This window comes from Falco naumanni, chromosome 2 (assembly GCF_017639655.2).
Source record: "Falco naumanni isolate bFalNau1 chromosome 2, bFalNau1.pat, whole genome shotgun sequence".
Taxonomy (NCBI): Eukaryota; Metazoa; Chordata; class Aves; order Falconiformes; family Falconidae; genus Falco; species Falco naumanni.
In genome coordinates, this window is record NC_054055.1 from 16,363,766 (window position 1) to 16,382,814 (window position 19,049).

General features: G+C 41.2%; 1 protein-coding gene across 5 annotated transcripts in view; it reads left to right on the top strand.

Annotated features, from left to right (window-relative positions):
• The window catches only part of LNX2 (ligand of numb-protein X 2), a 64,823-nt gene that overhangs the window by 4,677 nt on the left and 41,097 nt on the right, over window positions 1-19,049 (top strand). Inside the window, exon 2 of one of the 5 annotated variants that reach the window (XM_040583426.1) lies at window positions 2,622-2,731. The exons of 3 other annotated variants lie outside the window; for them this stretch is intronic. The gene's annotated coding sequence lies outside the window, so the exon portion shown is untranslated. Of the gene's footprint in view, window positions 1-2,621; window positions 2,732-17,888; window positions 17,985-19,049 lie in introns of those variants that run through there. One more of the 5 variants, XM_040583427.1, reaches the window with a different exon arrangement.

Consider the following 19,049-nt stretch of genomic DNA (forward strand, 5'->3'; position numbering starts at 1 on the left):
ACTCAGCCTGTACTGGTGATTGGGATCGCCCTGACCCATGTGCAGGACCTTGCACCTGGCCTTGTTGAACTTCGTGAGGTTCACACTGGCCCACCCCTCAGGCCTGTCAAGGTCCCTCTGGATGGCATCCCTTCCTTCCAGCGTGTTGGCTGCACCACACAGCTCGGTGTCGCCGGCAAAGTTGCTGAGGGTGCGCTCAGTCGCGCTGTCCGTGTTGCCAGCAAAGATGTTAAACAGCGCTGGTCCCAATGCCGACCCCTGAGGAGCTCCACTCATCGTCACTGGTCTCCACTTGGACATCGAGCTGTCGGCTGCAACGAGCACAACCATCCAGCCAATTCCTTATCCATGGGGTGGTCCATCCATAGAATCCACATCTCTTCAATTTAGAGAGAAGGATGTCAGGCAGGACACTGTCAGATGCTTTGCACAAGTCTGAGTAGATGATGTCACTTGCTTTTCCCTTACCCACCAATGATGTAACCCTGTCTTAAAAAGCCACCAGATTTGTCAGGCATGATTTGTCCTTGGTGAAGCCATGTTGGCTGTCACCAATCACCTCCTTATTTTCCATGTGCCTTTCCAGGAGGACCTAGACCATGATTTTGCTGGGCACCAAGGTGGGACTGGCGTGTAGTTCCCTGGGTCGTCTTTTTTCCCTTTTTAAAAATTGGAGTGATGTTTCCTCTTTTCCAGTCTGTGGGAACTTCAGCAGACTGCCACGACTTCTCAGATGTGAGGGATAGTGTTTTAGCTGCTTTGTCCGACACTTCCTTTGGGACCTGTGGATGCATCTCATCAGTTCCCTTGGACTTGTGTACCTTCAGATTCCTTAAATGGTCTTGAACCTGATCTGCAGGGTGGTTCTTCATTGTCTCAGTCCCAGTCCCTGCCTTTGCCTTCTGTGACTTGGGCAGTGTGGCTGGAGTACTTGCTGCTGAAGATTGAGGCAAAAATGTTGTTGATTGCCTCAGCCTTTTCCATGTCCTGGGTATCCAGGTCTCCTGTTTCCTCCTGGAGAGGGTCCACATTTTCCCTGGTCTTCCTTTTATTGCTGATCTACCTATAGAAGCGTTTCTTGTTGCTAGTAATTCTATCAGGGCTTTAGATTTTTTAGTCTGATCCCTGGCTGCTCGGACAATTTCTCAGTATTCCTCCCAGGCTATCTGTCCTTGCTTACACCCTCTGTAGGCCTCGTTTTTGTGTTTGAGTTTGGCCAGGAGCTCCTTGTTCATCCATGCAGGCCTCCTGGCATTTTTGCCTGACTTCTTTTTTGCTAGGATGCCTCACTCCTGAGCTTGGAGGAGGTGATCCTTGAATATTAACCAGCTTTCTTGGGCATCTCTTCCCTTCAGGGCTTTATCCCATGCTACTCTACGAAGCAGATCCCCAGAGAGCCCAAAGCCTGCTGTCCTGAAATCCAGGGTGGTAACCTCGCTGTGTGCCCTCCTTGCTGCCTTAAGGATCTTGAACCCCACCATGTTATGGTCACTGCAGCCAAGGCTGCCCTTGAGCTTCACGTTCCCCACCAGCCCCTCCTTGTGGGCTAGAACAAAGTCCAGCATAGCACCTCTCCTTGTTGGCTGCTCTATCACTTGGAGAAGGAAGTGGTTTTGTATTTCATTGAAGAGATTTGTCACACTTAACCACTGTTTGATGGGGTGTATAGAATTTTTATGAAGAACACTTGTTTGTAGAGCAAAATGCAATTTGATCAAGGAGCATATCCAATATATGAACTGATCCGGTTTTTAAATGTTGTATATGGTAGTAATAAGTAGTTGTAGATAGTGAAGAAAAAGGAATTATGACTTAATTATCTTTTTTCTAGCAATAGAGCACAACGGAAAGTGGCGCACATTACAGGAGAACTCGTATGTGTCTGGGCAGAGGGAGGAGCCCAGTAGTTGCAGAAAGGCAAAGCAGCACTTTTGGATCAGGTTGCCTGGAGTGATGTAGTGCTGTCAGGTCTTATTCAGCACAGTAGGGAGGAATGAGAAGCAAGCTACCTACTTCGGCATTGGTACGTTCTTTGCAGTGGGAGAGACTTTGAAGTGTGCTGTACACTGTGCTCCTCACCCCAACCCCTGAGATTGCATTGCCACCGTGTGTTTCCATGACCCTCTCCAAAGAGGTTGCACAAGCACTGGAACAGGCTGCCCGAGAAGGTGGTGGAATCACCATCCCTGGAGGTGTTTAAAAAATGTGGAGATGCAGTGCTTAGAGACATGGTTTAGTGATGAACTTGTCAGTGCTGGGTTAACGGTTGGACTTGATAATCTCAAAGGCTTTTTCCAACATAAATGGTTCTATGATTCTGTAAGTGGAAGGTGTCAGGATGCTGGCGTTGTGCATTCTGGGGGTCTGGCAGGTTAGGAAACAGTTGGGAATAAGCACAGTTGGGGTTCGAGTCAGTGTTCCTGTATGTCAACGCTTTTATCAACTTCTGCGGTTGTAATCATCATGTAGGTAGAACTTTTACTTGAATCCAAGCTTTCCTCCACAGACAGCCCTCACTTTACGCAGTGTCATTTTCAAAATGTTGGCCCTGAAAGGCCGAAGAATGCTAGTAATGGAGGATTTTAAGCTCTTACCTTCCTGTGGCTTTCTTTGTTCTTCAGATCGGTGCTAATCCTCGTTTCTGAGTTCATACGTAGGAAAAAGACAGCTGGTGCAGCAGAGTTTTTTGGCACAAGAGAAGCAAATGGAAATTCAAGCAAAGCTGATGGAGGTAAAATGTCGCTTACTTCTGTACTGAGCCCAATTCATGGAAAGCAGTTTTCAGTAGTTGCTATATTGTGCTCAGATAAACTGTCTTGTTCTGCCACAGGAATGTTATGTTTGCTTTGAACGGAACAACCCATGGCTGGTGGTTTTTGTTTTTTTTTCTGACACAAAGCAACATTTCAGAATGTAGGCGTGTTGTGAATTTTCTGGCCATCAGGTTTTGGGTGACATTCCTGAACAAAGTCTTCATTTAAAAAAAAAAAAAAAAGGCTTAGCTGGTGTCAAGAGCCTTCTTTGTTGATACCTTTTACTTTGTCACAATATGAGTGTGCTTTTGTCTGTGTACCTTGTATTAGTCCCCAGATGAAACGAGCTGTATCAGCAACATACTCTTACGGCAGTAGAACAGAGCCTATACTGGGGTTTTCTGTGAGTGTAGTGATGTCGTCCATTCCCCTAATTGACATCGCTACCTGCTACACCAGCAAAAACACAACAGCAACAAGAAAACCCACAACCCCACAAGGCTCTTTTGACTTCAGCACAGCTCTTTCACTGCCTTCAGTAACAGTCTGTGCAAAACAGTACTTTTGAAGTCCATCTTATGGCTGGGTAGCCTACACCTAGAGTCACATTTCAAGGAGGACACTGGAGATGTTAATATCTGTATGTGTCTCATGGATAGTGCTCTGAATATCTGCAGTTGCTTAAATACTTAAACGTGGACCATATTAAGTTGCTTCTACATGTTTGGAGGTTAAAAGTTATAGAAAAAAGATTAGTAACAGCTGTATTGCCACTTCATGCAGAGAAGGATGCCTGTTACTGCCACGTTCGTGCATTTATTTACCAATAGTCCACCCTTCCTTGTGTTCTTGCCTCTTTTCATTAGATCTGTTCCCCTGTCCCATATTGTTGTTTTCTTCTATATATTTTTTTATTCGAGTTGTTCAGAATTTGTTTGTAACCAGACAAATAACTGTCAGTGAAAGTTGATTGATACATCACACACACCATGGATCCCGATGTGTTGTATAAACTTTCTGGTCATGTTCAAAGAGTTTGCTATAAACCCCATTCCGTTCATACAGGTGTAACTATACCCTTGATAACAGTATGGATGCACTGTGGCCATCATCAAAACCCCTACTGCTCTGGGGGGCTGCCCCAACTGCTAATTGAAGTAACTTGGGTTTTAAACTTTTGAAAAAACCTTTTTCAGTCAAGCTTCTTCCAGAGCAGGTTGATGGGGATTTCCTTCTATCCAGCCTCTTTTTCTTGGCTTTATGTCTTGTTTGCTCTAGAGGAGTTTTCTCAGCCGTTTGTTGTTACTGACAGAAGCTAATGAATGCTCACTCAGTGAATTAGTAAAATAGTTCTGTGTCTGTGCTAGATCTTGCATTTATGTTAATTAAAAATTAGTACAAGTCAATTCCTGGGCTGTTTTTACAAATAGTCCATTACTAAGCTGTCGTTGCTGCTTTAATGAAGACTGAAGCTTTAAAAATCACAGGGTTTCCTGCCTTATACTAAACCAGTATAAAATGCTATTCATTCAGTATTGAATGCCTTCAGAATTTAGGTTCGCTTCTTAACTATTTTAATTCCTTTTAAATGGTAAAGCTAATCTCATCCAGGTTATAATAGGCTAAAAATACAGGTAAGTTTGTATACTTGTGGGTCTGTCATGCATTTCATCCAAATGTCTTAAAAAGGTATGTAAGTTAGATCTTGACATACACATTACAAAGCTTCGTAAGAATTCAGCGACAACCACCAAATGTGTTTCTTTTTTGAATCATCAGTAAAAAAAGGGTATCTGCCTACCCTGTCTAGTGAAATAACCGCTCTTCATTCCTGTTACCTGGGGGATAGCTCAGCATGTCTGTTCAGCGCTGATAGTTTTATACTCTATAGCTGCTGATACGTGTGTGTCTATAGCTGGAAGTGACACAAGCTGAATTAGGCTTCACTGCATGTACAGCAGCAAATATACCTGTCGTGGTGTATTTATACAGTGTGGGCATGATCTTGCATAAATAATACTTGTAGTTTTAGTTTTTGGAAGGGTTTTTTCCTGCTTGGAAATCCATTTTGACTGATAGCTGCTGACTTATCTATTGACTGTGGTTCTCCTGCTTTCTGCAGGGAAAATAACTTTCTGGTGAAGCAAAAGTGAAGGTGATTTTGTGGTGGTAAAAAGGAGAATCAGCAGCACAGCTTGTCTGTGCACTTGACCTGAGCTGTCTTGCCATGTAAGCAGAAAAAGAGAATCTATGGGAAAATTAACACTAAAGTGAGCGGTAATGCAGAATTTTGGGTTACTGGAGTGTGAAATGAAACTGTTACAGTTCTTTCTTCTGCAGTAAGGGATGTGTGCCATTGACTTGAGAAATGCTGTGGAAGTGTAATGCTTTCCTAAGAAATACTTTGAAAAGTTTGAAAAGCTGCGGAGCTGGGAAGTTGTCATGCTATTATGAAGCAGAAGATATTTGATGAAGAACTTTTGGGTACAGCTTGATGTGTTACCTCCTACAAATAATCAGAACCATACGGGTTTCAGAACAGGTATCGTTTGTCTTTAAGTTAAAGTCTCAAGTTTAGTGAAGGCAACTTACTTCATATAGTAATGTCAGCATTTGCTGCAATTTTTTTCAGGCTTGGAGGATAAAGATGGTTTGTTCTAAAGTGTTGATGTAGGTGAAGCCATGTATACCTGAAAGTCTGTTAAGCAGGTTTTCAGTTGAAATGCAGGAGAGAAGGGGCTTCGCTGCAATATACCGTATGCATTAGGAGCAGTTGCTACCCTGTATATACTATTTTTCAGATGATGTATCACATGCTGAGGCCTACTTAGCCATCCCTACAGCTTGACTGTTCAATTGAGTCTGCAATGGTGACCCCACAGGGTCCTTTGTGGGCCTGCCTGCTTCTGCTCCCGAGGAAATTGCTGAATTCACCACAGCTATGATGATGTGGTTACAGCAAGGCATCCCGTATGGGATTGCTCTGCAAGGGCTTAGTTCCTGCTGATACAAATCTGGTTAGCATTCTACTTGTTGTTGAACTTATTTTACATATATGTGTGTATATATATATAAAATCAATTTCTATATATAAATAAAGTGGTATAAAAAGGAAAAAACCAAACCCTGTACTTATTCTTTTCTCTCAACACATTTTTTTTTCTCTCTTTTCTTTCTTTCTTTCCAGATCTTAACTTATAATTCCTTCCAGATTTAATTCTAACATTACACATATTTTATGGAAGAACAAAGCTGAAATACAGTAGGTAAAGACATTATAGAAACCAGACCCAGTATGTTTTTACCAACTTAATTATTGTTCAGTTCTGTAGTTTTTGCTTTTTCTTCTTAATTGTGGAGTAGCTTTATTTTTCTGGTACAGTCAGCAGTTAGAGCAGTGAGGAGCTTCAACAGTGCATTTTTTAAATACAAGATCTGTCTAAATATTATTGATTATAGAAAATGTCATGAACAATTTGAGTTGTATTGGGAGGATTTTCACGTAAATTGTCACAACTAAAATTTGGAAAACATGTTATTATTTTTCCATCACTCATTTACTAAGATAGAAGGAGTTGTTATTCTTAATTCTTAATTTTCTTATTTCTTATTATTAAGAATAATTCTTATTCTTAATTTTCCAGCTGATGAGTAGGTACATACAAAAAGACAGACATGAGATTGCTTTTGCAATCCAGAGTGATCCAGAGGGTAAGTTCTAGCCTTGTTTAATAATAAACTTACTCAGTTTTCTGACGTAAAATTAGCCTGCTTCTCAAATATGAAATAAAATGGAAGCAATAAAAAAGATGGAATAACCAATCATTAATCAGATATTAAAACTGGTTTAAAATCTATTGACATATTTAATTGTGTATAAAATTGCATTTAAATAGATTGATAAAACTCTTTATTGGAAAAAATGCTCTGCTTTAACATGAATTGAAGAGGATTAATAAAGTGAATTACTGTTCTCTGTTTGAGGGGGGAAAATATTTTCCCCCAAGGTTTTGCTTTTAAAACTACCACCTTTCTTCCCAGATATTCTTGAATACATTCTGCATTGTTTTAAAACAACTCTAATCTTTAATACAATTATCTGTAAAGTTCCTTTGTTTACTGAGGGTTTTTTTCAGATTATCAAATCATTTTATTTACAAATCCTCCTTTTCTTGGTACGTACTGTAAGTCTCCATTGCATGCCTGAGGCAGTGCCCCAGGTGAAGTTGACCGAAATCAATTATTGATAATTATTCTCTGCATGCTGCGAAGTGAAATCGAGTCTCTGGTCTCGATTCTTGGCTGTTTCAAACATAGGGTAATGGGAGCAGGTGCAGGGAGACACTGGAGCGTGGGCATTGATTTGCAGCATAAGCATGGACAAGTTACTTAAGAGTATATGGGACTGGAAAGAGAAAATGGTTGGAGCTGAAGTTGTCATGTGCTTTTAAAGAACTTGGTCAATATGTTTTCTTGGTACCCATACGCCAAAATGAGAGGAGCAATTTTGTCTCATCACCGTGTTGATGTTTCATTACACTGGGGTATGGGAGATAGCACTTAACAGGACAAAAGAGCCCCTCCATCCCAATTCTCCATCCCATCTAAGTGTGGTCTGATCTGATTTGTTCTGACTCTGTCAGACTTCACAAGCTAAAATTGTACTCTGTATTTCTCATGCACCAATAACTTTATTTCAGTGGAGTTTGTAAAGTGTAAAATCAGGCAACCTGATGTTGGAAATACTTACGCATCCCTTATGCTGTACTCCCCTTTGTGTCCATCCTTTGCTTGGGACTGGGCTGCTAGGGAAAAAAGTTCTGAACAGAGAAACAAACTGGGCTACAGCACAGGTTCAGGAGGAGTGGGGAAACCTGAAAGGTAGTGGGTAAGCTAAGAAGTGGCATTTCTTAATTTTGTAAATTATCTTGCAACCTGAATCATGGTGTTTTAATGTTGCTACATGTAATTTTTGACATTGTCTTTTTAAATGACTGCAACAGTTGCAGCAACTGCATCATTAGTAAAATGATTACTGCTTATGAGGTTTAGAAGGAGCTGGCAGTACTGCCTGAGCTGCAAGACTGCTTAGAGACAGGATAAGACTTTATAGGGGAAAAGTAGTTGCTTGTTTTTTTTTTTTTTTCTGGAGCCAAAAATGATCAGTGAGGATTTGGGTCCAGCCAGGTTTCCCCCACCGCAAGTTCTTTCCAATGCTGGCAGCCTCTCGTGGGTCCAGCTGCCTGGATTTCCCTGCAGAGTGTTCGCTCCTGGGTGTTGTTTTGGTAAGCTGTCTTCAAGCTTTCTGAAGAACAGACAAAAGTAGTGAAATACAATTTTTTTTCAAAACCCAACGTGGAATTTCTTGGGACAGAGCAAGCTGTGCAGGCACACAAGGATGTTTCATGTTGTAAGTTGTCAGAATCAGTTGTAGGGAAAAAAGTCAGATGTGAATACAGGAGCCTGATGTTCCCCCATCAGGACTGCCCATCCATCCTCTGGATGCAGGAGTTCGGACACCAAATGTAAGAGCAGGAAGTAAGAAGTAAGTAATAGAGGATGTGTCTTCAAAGGACAAATCAGTGCGGTGAGAGCTTCCCTTGCTGGCAAAAGCCTGAGTAAGCAGGTGGGGCTGGCAGTGTGCCCTGAAGGTTAATGCAGTCGGGTTGCCAAGCTGGAGGGGGTGTGTGAAGCCCTCCCTTCTGCTGGGGTTCTCAAGAAAGATGCTTTGAGAAGGCTTCTGGCTGCTGCCTCTCATGTCACCTTGGGTGCTGGGAGAAAGAAATGGTAGCTAGGACTGAGACACTGCAAGGCTAAAAAAGTAAGAATCAATGTATATAGTATCGGTGGCATTTAGCACTGTGTTGGTTTCTTTGGTGGGCTCCAAGCAGCAGCAGGGCCAGTGTTTTTCTTCTGCAGCTCAGCTTCCCCGGTGGGCTCAGAGGCTGCCGTCCCCCTCCCAACCACCTGAGCTGCCCGCCGCACTAGCTGAGGTTTTATGGTGCTTCTGATGCTATTCCTGGATGTCAGCTCTACATTGGAGAAATACTGCCAAATTTTTTAGCACTAATGCAGGAGAGGTCTAGCTGAACACAGAGACAGTGATATTGTTAATTTTCCAGGCTGTTGCTATCTTACTCTCAGCTGTCCCTAGACATCCTCACCATTTTATGTTTCCTCTCTAATGGCATGAGCCAGGATGTCATAATATCCAAAATCAAATGTACCAGAAAATATAATAAATTAGAGCCGGGCTAGCAGAGTAATTGAAGAATAAACTGAATTTTAAACAACACAAGATCGTGTTACGAACTGATTGCTATGCACAAAATGTACCAGAGGAGTACGACTTCATGTAGATTTACTATTGATGGCAGGATTTCCTAGATTGCTACTGGTAATAAAGAAATGAAAATGGTTTGAACTTTTGAGTTAGTACCACAACATAATATTGCAGTGAAGGAGAAGTATCATTCTAGTTAGACTGCAAAGCAATTCTGGAAGAAAAATTTTCTCGGTGCTTTATTATTTATTTATATGAGGCTTGCGTGTATTTAGCAATTCTGGAGTTTATAAAGCCACAAAGCGAATGCGGGCCCTGGCGTGGAAAGAACTAAATTTATTCTCAACTCCTAATATGTAATTCTTCTACAAGAAATTTTGTAGCAGTAGAGTGGATTCCTCTCAATTCAGAGAATTTAGCTTAAGGACATTTGGTGCCCTTAGGGAATTCTAAGGTGTTTTGCCAGGTTAGTTGTACAGCAGGTAGTCTGCATATTTTGTTTGAATACTTTTCTCATATTTTTTATTTCATTAAAAAGGTAACACACATACATAGGACAATTTTAAAATAACCCTCTAGCTGCGATGCTCGTAGACATATAGGGAGATGGCATAAGAAGTTCTGGTTTTGTGAGCTAGAAGTTACCTCAGCTGAGCCTGGAAAACTGAGCATCTGTCTTCTCCTGGTCTGTTGAAATGTGAAATGAGATAGTGCTAGTGGAAGCCACCCTGAAGGTTGCTCTTACAACCAGAAGCTATGGGAAAGCCTGTGAAATGCAAATAGCTGTAGGTATTTGCTAAAAGATAACAAATGTCCTTTGAGCTGCTAAGTTAAGAGTCTGAGTGGGCTGTATGAAAGCAAGTCCTGTGCAGAAACATCATCAGTGTTGAGGTAGTTAGCTGCTAATGTGCAGAGAAACCTGAAAATCACTTTGGACTGTACTTTATTTTCTATTGATCCTAATTTTTAGAATGCAAAGGAAATTTTGTAAGGAGGAGATTTTTGGCGGCAGTAACTCCAGCTCCAGGCAAGGCTCTGCCACTTCCAAAATTATGTTCTGCGGTGAAATACCAGTGAATGGAAAGGAAATCAAACATAAGCCTTCTTTGGTGGCAGTGAGGGCAGGAAGGCAAAAAAGCACTATTACTGCACTGAAAGAATCTAATTTTCCTAGTGATAAGCAGTATAATTTGCTTAAATAAATACTTCTAAGTTTAAAGTTTTAAGTTGTATTTAAGCATGAAATGGTATTAGTTATTTCCATTATTCTCATAAAATTTAAATACAGTTCTCTACCAGGAATGGTAACAAAATACATTTGATTTTAAACTAATTTTATAAAACAGTGAAAAAGGTAGCTCTTGTGAGGTAAATACTTGAATATATCCAGTAAGCTTTAGCATTATTAAACTAATTCAAAGTGCTATTAAATCCCTTGATTTAAATCACTTCACTGTGCCACGACCTAATGGAAGCAGAAATTAATCTAGAAGATGCAATTGATAAACTAATTACATCCCTGTGAAATATTTAAAGTGAATTACTTCTCTGTATGTATTTTGATCACTTAATAACTTATCTGCTTGCATCCATCTTGCATCTCCGTAGAAGAAAGAGGGAGGGTGTCCAGCTGCTGCCTGCCCCTCCAGGATGCACGGGGAGACAGTAAGGGCCGGTTTCATAAACAAGCTGCAGACCACCACATCTCTGGCTCTTCAGACTTGTGTAGCAGAAAACTTGGGAGAATGGTGTTATAAAGGAAAAAAATAACCTGGCTAGCAGTAGGGGAAAATAGGCAGCATTTAACTCACTCAAAAAGAAACAAACTTGAGGAGCACAGGAGTTCCTACAGGCAGGTTTTGAGGAAGGCACCTTCAAGATTGATATTTCCACTCTCTTCAATGGCAAGTTCTGATATTTTGTGAAAAAATCAGAGCTCTCCTGCGCTGCTGAGGACTCTCTGTTCCTTTCCCCTGTTCCGCATCCCAGATGATTTCTGGTGGGTTACGCAAACACCATTTATCTTTGAGAGCTTTCAGCAGCGGGCTGTGAAGCTTGTGACAAATAATTTGTATGATTAAGCCTTTCTCTAGCAGTGGTCAGCCTCTTTTCTAATCCTTGTACCTAGTTAACCTAGCACATGAAATCTGTGTTCTGTGGGTGTGCTCTTACTGCAGGTAAGAACACATGAGAAACTTTGAGTGCAGTTGTTAGGGAGAAGTATGGTGGGTAAACGGAGCTCTTTCAAAAAGTCAGTATCATTTACTTTCAAAATATCTTAGTGGCATGGAAGAGGGCGAGCATGTGGAATGCTGTGTCCAGTTCTGGGTCCCCTAATTCAAGAGAGACAGGGAACTCCTGGAGAGGGCCCATTGGAGGGCTACAGAGATGATGAAGGGACTGGAGCATCTGCCTGATGAGGAAAGACTGGGAAAGCTGGGTCTGTGTAGCCTGGAGAAGAGAAGACTGAGAGGGGACCTTATCAGTATTTACCAATATCTTGAGGGTGCAAGTGTCAGGAGGATGGGGCCAGGCTCTTTTCAGTGGTGCCCAGTGACAGGACAAGGAGCAACGGGCACAAACTGCAATGCAGGAAGTTCCATTTGAATACGAGGAAGAACTTCTTTACTTTGAGGGTGACAGAGCACTGGAAGAGGCTGCCCAGAGAGGCTGTGGAGTCTCCTTCTCTGGAGACATTGAAAACTCACCTAGATGTGACTCTGTGCAACCTACTTTAGGAGAACCTGCTTTAGCAGGGGGGTTGGACTGGATGATCTCCAGAGGTCCCTTCCAACCCTGATGGTTCTGTGATTCTGGGAGCGTTTCTGATAGTTTATTGCAATAGTAACTGTTAGAAACAAATCAGCAATATTGAGCAGTCCAGATTGTTTTGGAAGCTTCGGGCAGTTGACTGATACATTACAATTTAAGCAATATATTTTTCTATAACATTTAGAAGCAGAAAATCTAAACCATTTTCACAGCTGAGTGGATCCCGGAAACATGCGGCAGTCATCATGATTAACCATTGGAAAACAGCTCAGTGTTCGGTCCTGCAGTGAGAGTCGCCTGCCTAAGAGTCCTCTGAGGAAGGATACCTGAGGGCGTGCTAACAAGGAACCCGAGGCGGTGTTCACAGGTGGTACCTGGGACCTGCCGATGTCCAATGTGAGTGCTCTTAAAGAGTTAACACATGGTACGGGGAAAGACTTAAAACAAAAGTTACAAAAATTATTAGAGGGTGCTTTATGGTATTTATTCAAGAACCCTTCTTTCCTCATCTAGTTGGTAAATAAACCATGGTGCATAAAATAATTGGAGTTTTCATCAGTTTAGAGAGATGTTTACATATCTGGTGGCATCACTGACAGGCGGCTAATACAGCTAGGTAGGCCTAGTAATGGTTTGCTACAGACTGAGTAAATATCATAAACATTTATGGATGGGAAACCCTCAGGAACAGTAAACATGACTAGCTAATACCAATAAGTAAAGATTTCACCGTTGGATGCAAAATTGCAGGAATGTGTACCTAATGTGTACACGCAAGCTAATTGCTTTAACTAGATAACATTACACAGTGATGCTGTTGGGATCAGCATTTAATGGTACCATTTCTATTGAATGTTTTTCTTGTAGTAGGTAGGGGGAAGTCAATGCTATGTAAAGTCATGGATGTCATCCCAGGGCTGCTGATAGGGGGGACAAGTGGGACTAGAGATACTGAGACTGATGTATGAGGCAGCTGCATCTATGCTTGCATGCTGCTGCTGCTGCAGTGTCGAACTACTGATTTTACGATATGTTGTTGAATGCTGTAGGGAAAGTCTTGGAGTCTGGCGATCAAGTTTCCAGTGGAGACTGCTATGCCTGAAGAATCTCCTCAGTCTGTTACTTTAAATTATGTGTGCCCCAAAGCAGGTATAAATGAATGTTCCTCGTGTGTCCATTGGATAAGGAGATGGACAGCTCATAAATTCAGATGTTGCTCTGTTTCGTGTTCAGTCAGATAGACTTTGATGGTTGTAATGTGGCAGCACAAAGGCATTTTCAGTTTTGTGAAAGCAAGAATGAATATTAATTCAGTTGAGCTTTATCTCTGAAAAGTCCAATGGAAATGATGAGGAAGAGCCTTTCACATATTTTGTTACCTTGTTTTCCTACCTTAGTAAAAGCTGCTTCTCTTCAGTTTTAATAAAGGATGTAGTAGCTGAAAGGAAGCTTTTTCCCAGCTGAAGGAAAAGTGTGAGAAATTGCAAAATGAGTTTACAAAGTGATCAACAGATGTATTTCATGGAGCTTACAGAGGATCCCTTTGTATGAAAAGTTGGAATACCACAGATATAAACTAAGGCCCTACATGAGGTGGTAGTTAGTTTGAAGTGGGATACCAATAAAATTGGGTTCTTTCCTCCCAGCTCATCTGCATTTTTGAAAAGGGCATGGAAAAAGCCCATCAAGAGTTCATAAAGGTTAAGACCTTTATGGTTGTCAGTGACTTTGAGGTTCTTAGGTAAAAGCACTGAATTAATGGAGTATACGGTGACTGTATCACGGGCGGTATGTTGTTCTGTCAGACCTTACAAAGTTAAAAATGTCATGAGTTCAAAATGCATTTCCTCATATTAATGCATGACATAGAACAGTACAATTGCTCAGCTAAATAAACAGGACATTTTCAATTATAAGGTGCCATTACCTTTGTGTGTTCTTGTCATTTATGAAATCAGCAGGTGGTTAATTAAATTGCTCCTTTGGACTCTTCTGAAGACTCTGTATTAATTATATTTTAGTGGTGGTGTGCATATTTCTCAACTTCTTAATGAGGGTAAAAGTTGTTTACCACTTCCTTCAGAAATATGTGTGGGTTTTTTCTTGAGGTTAGTATAATACGGGGTTTTGTGGTGGGTTTTTCTTTCTTTCCAATAAAATGTTATTATTCAGCTGCTCATTGCAGTCCTGTGGCACACTTAGTTGAAATCGTCTTAAAATCTTGATTTTCCTGCTGCAAAGTACAGCTAAAAGTGCGGAGTCTGTGCATTAAACTTCAGTTCCATGGAGGGAGTAGGTTCATCACTCAGGAGGAGAACATGCTTCCTGAAGACAGTTTTGGGACTCAGACTCAGAATTTTGGTTCAGCCTGTTGTTGGCAGCTCCTGGCTGTCCTCTGCCTTCATCGGTAGTGACAGCAGTGCTAGTGTTTTGGGATTCAAATACAGAGGGAACCTTGCAGCAGCAGGGGTGGGCTGGGGGGCTGCTTTTGTGGGGCAAGGTGAGGGGCTCTGTTTTTCACAGAATTACAGAATGGTCAGGGTTGGAAGGGACCTCTGGAGATCATGCAGTCCAACCGCCTACTAAAGCAGGTTCTCCTAGAGCAGTTTGCACAGAGTCACATCTAGGTGAGTTTTAATGTCTCCAGAGAAGGAGACTCCACAGCCTGTTCCAGTACTCTGTCACCCTCAAAGTAAAGAATTCTTCCTCGTATTCAGATGGAACTTTCCATTTTGCAGTTTGTGCCTGTTGCCCCTTGTCTTGTCACTGGGCACTACCGAAAAGAGCCTGGCCCCATCCTCCTGACACTCACCTTCAAGATATTGGTAAATACTGGTAAGGTCCCCTCTCAGTCTTCTCTTCTCCAGGCTACACAGGCTGCCCAGCTCTCTCAGCCTTTCCCCCTTCCTTTGCTCTGTGGTGTTTCACCATGCTGTTTCACAGTACAGCTAAGATCCCCATGTTAAAAATCTTGTTACCTTAGCAAGTGCCATTTCCAGCCATGACTTTATTTTAATTAATGACACTTGGGTGCTAAAGGAAGCCCGTGTAGGTGTTCTACTGGTGTGTTAACACTGTAGCCAGGATTGGTTTATATTGATTCTCCTGATGAAATGGTGTATTACAGGCAAATGCTCAAACCCAAAGAAAATGGCTCTCACCTAGCATAAATGTAATTGGCATTGTCATTGTAGTGCCATTGGAAATGTCTACAGCAGAGGTCAAAAGTATCCATAGCGCAATCTAGGTCTTTGAAATAGCATTGCAGCTTTTTCCTCACAGGAAGGAACAGCACAGGCCTTGCTCCTAATCAGAGAATTTATTTAACTGCTCTGGTGGCCCCACCAGCGGTGGTGTCTCCTCTAGGCCATGCAGCTCTCCTGTGAACCAGAAGGGTATCAGTCCTCTTCATTGCGCTGTTTATCCAAGCCTATTTGTTTAAGACCATGGCAAGCCAAGAGGAGTGAAAAAAACCCACCAGGTTTGGTACTTTTTCAGATGGGTAATTTACTTTGCAGTCGTGTTTTCGCAAGTGGAGGGTGGTATAAAGACCACCCTGAAGTCTTCTGAAGCATTCCCTGGGACTTCAAGCTGAGCCCTTCGCTGCTGGAGAATACTTGTCACTGCTGATTTGTGGTGATGGTTGTAGGTTTAGGGTTTTTTTTATAGAATGGTTTGGGTTGGAAGGGACCTTAAAGATCATCTAGTCCTACCCCCCCTGCCATGGGAAGGGACATTTTCCACTAGGCCAGGTTGCTTAAAGCCCCATCCAGCCTGGCCAGCCTTTCATCCACTTCATGGATGTGAAGGGAGAGGATGGTGGCTTGAGGGATACAATGGCTGTCACATTTAGCTGGCTGTAGACTCTCCAGCGTGTCATTTGTATTATGTCCAGTATAACGGAAAAGTAATACTTAAATATTCCACGTGAAAGTGGAGTTACTGAAGTCCAGTGTGTATCTAGTATTCAAAAAACCAGGAAGTCAATTAATTTGAAAGAAAAACAGAATATTTTTTTTTTCTTCTTTTTTTATGTTTACAAAAGCAGAGTAATTTCAGGATGTAAAACTGACTTTCTGCGCTGAATACCTCTAGTAGTGAGGTACTGAATTATAAAACTATACAGAAATTGAGACTCTTAGAAAGTATGTACAGTTTTGAGAACAGTTTCAACATTTCAATTTTTTTTTTAAAGCAGAATTTTCTTAAATAGAAGAGAGGAGGAAAGAAAAATAATGTTGTATAATCAAATCTGTTGCTTTTCTTGCAAACATGGTGTTGCTTTACATAATACTTATAGCATGTGTAGAGCATGACGGAGACTTGAAATGTCCTGTATGTGTTGTAAAGCCACTGTATACATGGAGCTATTTTAAGTTTTCCTGTGCGTGTGATACCTGCACATGCTCGCCGGGTGTGCTTACAAAACTGTGATTCACTAGATGTAGTAGCACCGTTTCATTATGCATTCATGAGAAATAGCTGGCGACATTTTAGCCTGTGGTTAATTTTAATGTTAGGTTTAGGATGTGAAAAGGACACAGTGTAAGAGAGCGCCTGCAGATCTTTTACGCTGGCTTCTGCTCTGGTTAGTATTTACTGAGTCACAGCTATCAGGGCTTCACTCGTATTCGTGCGAGATTAGGTGATTAGATGAATTTACTGCTTTAAGTAAATCAAACCCCGAGAGCTGCTTAGTGGTTATAGGAGGGGCTGGTCCTGTTTTAATTACCCACCGGTGAATTAATTTGTGTTTACCAGCGTGCCGACAACCTTTTCCCTTGAAGTTCCCTCTTGTCATGTGATACCCCCTCCTCCAGGAGAACAACAGTATATTCTTCTTTTCCTTTATGTTGGGCAGGTGTGCTGTGCTCCCTCCTCGCCTCCACTGGGATGGAAGGGTAAGAAATGTAGACTAAAAAGGTGATGAAGGGAAGGCACTGTCATGCTCTGTGTTGGAGGTTTTGTAACAGATTCTCAGTGCCAGCTGCTGAGGAATCGTACCTGGGTGTTTCCGGGGCTCCACTCGGCATTTTAAAGATGCTCTTCTTCAGAAGCTGGGTGCCGAGCGCTTAATTGCAGGTTAGACCCTGTGACAAGGATTACAAACAAGAAACGAAGGGAATGCTTTTGATTTGGCTTGTTCCAAATGTGTAGGCTATTCTAACCTGAAGTATAAAGTGGGTCTCTCTTGAATTAGCTGGTTTGTGATTTTTGTTTAATTTGGTTTTTTGCATTTCTCTTTCTGAGGCTTCTTCCTAAATTATATCGTTCTCTGATACGTTGTATTTAACAGGTTGATGCTTTGCAAAATGTGGTCAGGAATCTAAATTTTCACCTGCATGAATACAAAGGCTCTTTCTGGTGATATGCATGTATGTATATGAATTTTTAAAGATTAAAAAACTTTAGCTTTGCTCCATTGTAAAATTCAAGTTTAAAAACACATTTAATGAATCATGTGAGATTTCTGACATCTTTATAGTCCGAAGGTGAGAAAGAAGGAGAAGTGAAATAAAATGAAACATTTATGCTGATGTAAGCAGAGGTCAGTGTACGTTCTGGCTGAAGTTAAACCAATGTCCTCCTTTCTCCTGGCTATTTGTATTATTTATAAATGCATGAGATGTGTATCGAGAGTGTGGCTGGGAAATAAGCTCTTAAATGTGAAAGCTCTTTGGTCTCCTAGGATACGTATGTAGTAATAGTTGTACAGTTATGCATAAGGTTTTCCAACAGGCATCCTAGAAACCCTGGTAAACTTCCAGGTAGACGTTATAACTACCTTGCAAAAAAGGTGTCTCATTTCATTGGGCATTGTGCCGTGCATGCAGACTTTAAGTAACACAAGTCCTCTGGTTAAGACTTTTTTAAAACCAAAAAGGGATGATAGACTTCTGAAAAGCAGAATGTGAAACAGGTCATTCATGTGTTTGTTCCTTCTTTTTACTAAATCTATTTGCTTTCAGGACTTCTTGTTAGAAAAATAAAAATTAAGAGCTCTAGTGTGTAGGTATTTTGAAATAACTGTACGTAAGGTTTTCGTCCCAGAAGAATAATTTGTTCCACTGTTTTTCCAGGATTTGGGGAGGGGAAGGAGGGAGAGAGAAAAACAGGAGAGCAAGTGAGATGTTGGGTCTGGCTGTTGGAAGATCTTTGAAGATTTGAAATGGCTGGTGAGGTTCAGTGGTTTTATTTGTGTATTTTCTTATTCTAAGCATGCTGTGTATCAGTGTTTACTGTGTAATATTTGGGACAAGGTTTTATGGATAGTTCATTGCATGCTTTGACCTCCAGTTGGCAGCTAAATAGGAATCTCTGAACCAAAGCATCCGCTTGGTTACATTCATGAGTTTGAAGGGAACCAGGAGGGCAGTGGAGAACATGGGTCTCCAGCAAGCTGGAGTCCCACAGATGTGTTGTTCTCCAAATCCAGCATACAAAGAAAAAAAGATAAATCCATCTTTTATGGCATATGGGAAAAGTCCAGTGATTTATTTTCATTTAGTTAGTGAAAAAAACCCAAGACACTTTGTAAACTCCTCTGGCTTTATATTTATTTCCACTTAGAAGTAGGGATTGGCTGAAGCTAAAGCAACACAGCATGCTTTAACAAAGTAAGTATCAGTTCAGAATTTAACCTTATTGAAACTTCATGTTCAGTTAAACTGGTCTGTATAGACAAACAGTAAATTCGAGTTCATATATTTCCAGTTCTGAAGTTTATAAAGGGAAATGTATGCAAATTACTCCTTTTAGCCAAAGTATGCTATAATACTGCAGCAGCTTTCTAGTGTAACTTCTTGGCTCTGTGAAAGATTTTACCTTTTACATCTTAAAATTGTCCAGCTAGGATAGCCTTCTCAGGACTCTTTCCTTTCCCCTGTATGTTTTGTTTACGTTCACTCAATCCATGGAGGCAGACTAGTTGCCTGAGATTTTATTTGTTGTTTCTGTGTTCTCATCCCATATGACTGATAGTAAGAGACAGTGTTGCTTGTAGTTGAGTCTGCTGCTGTTAAAGTAAGATGTCTCCTTTGAAAATCTCATCATGTTCTTGACTGCACCTCTGGTTTTCAGATTGCACACAGAATGGACAGGATGAAGGCTTTTAATTACCCTGTTTGCCCACCTCTTGGTTCATTAAATTGGAATTACTAGCTTTTTAACTCTCAAAACCAGTGAAAATCAAGATTGTTTTTTATTGCAATATTGAACAGGTCCTTACAGAATTTTGAAAC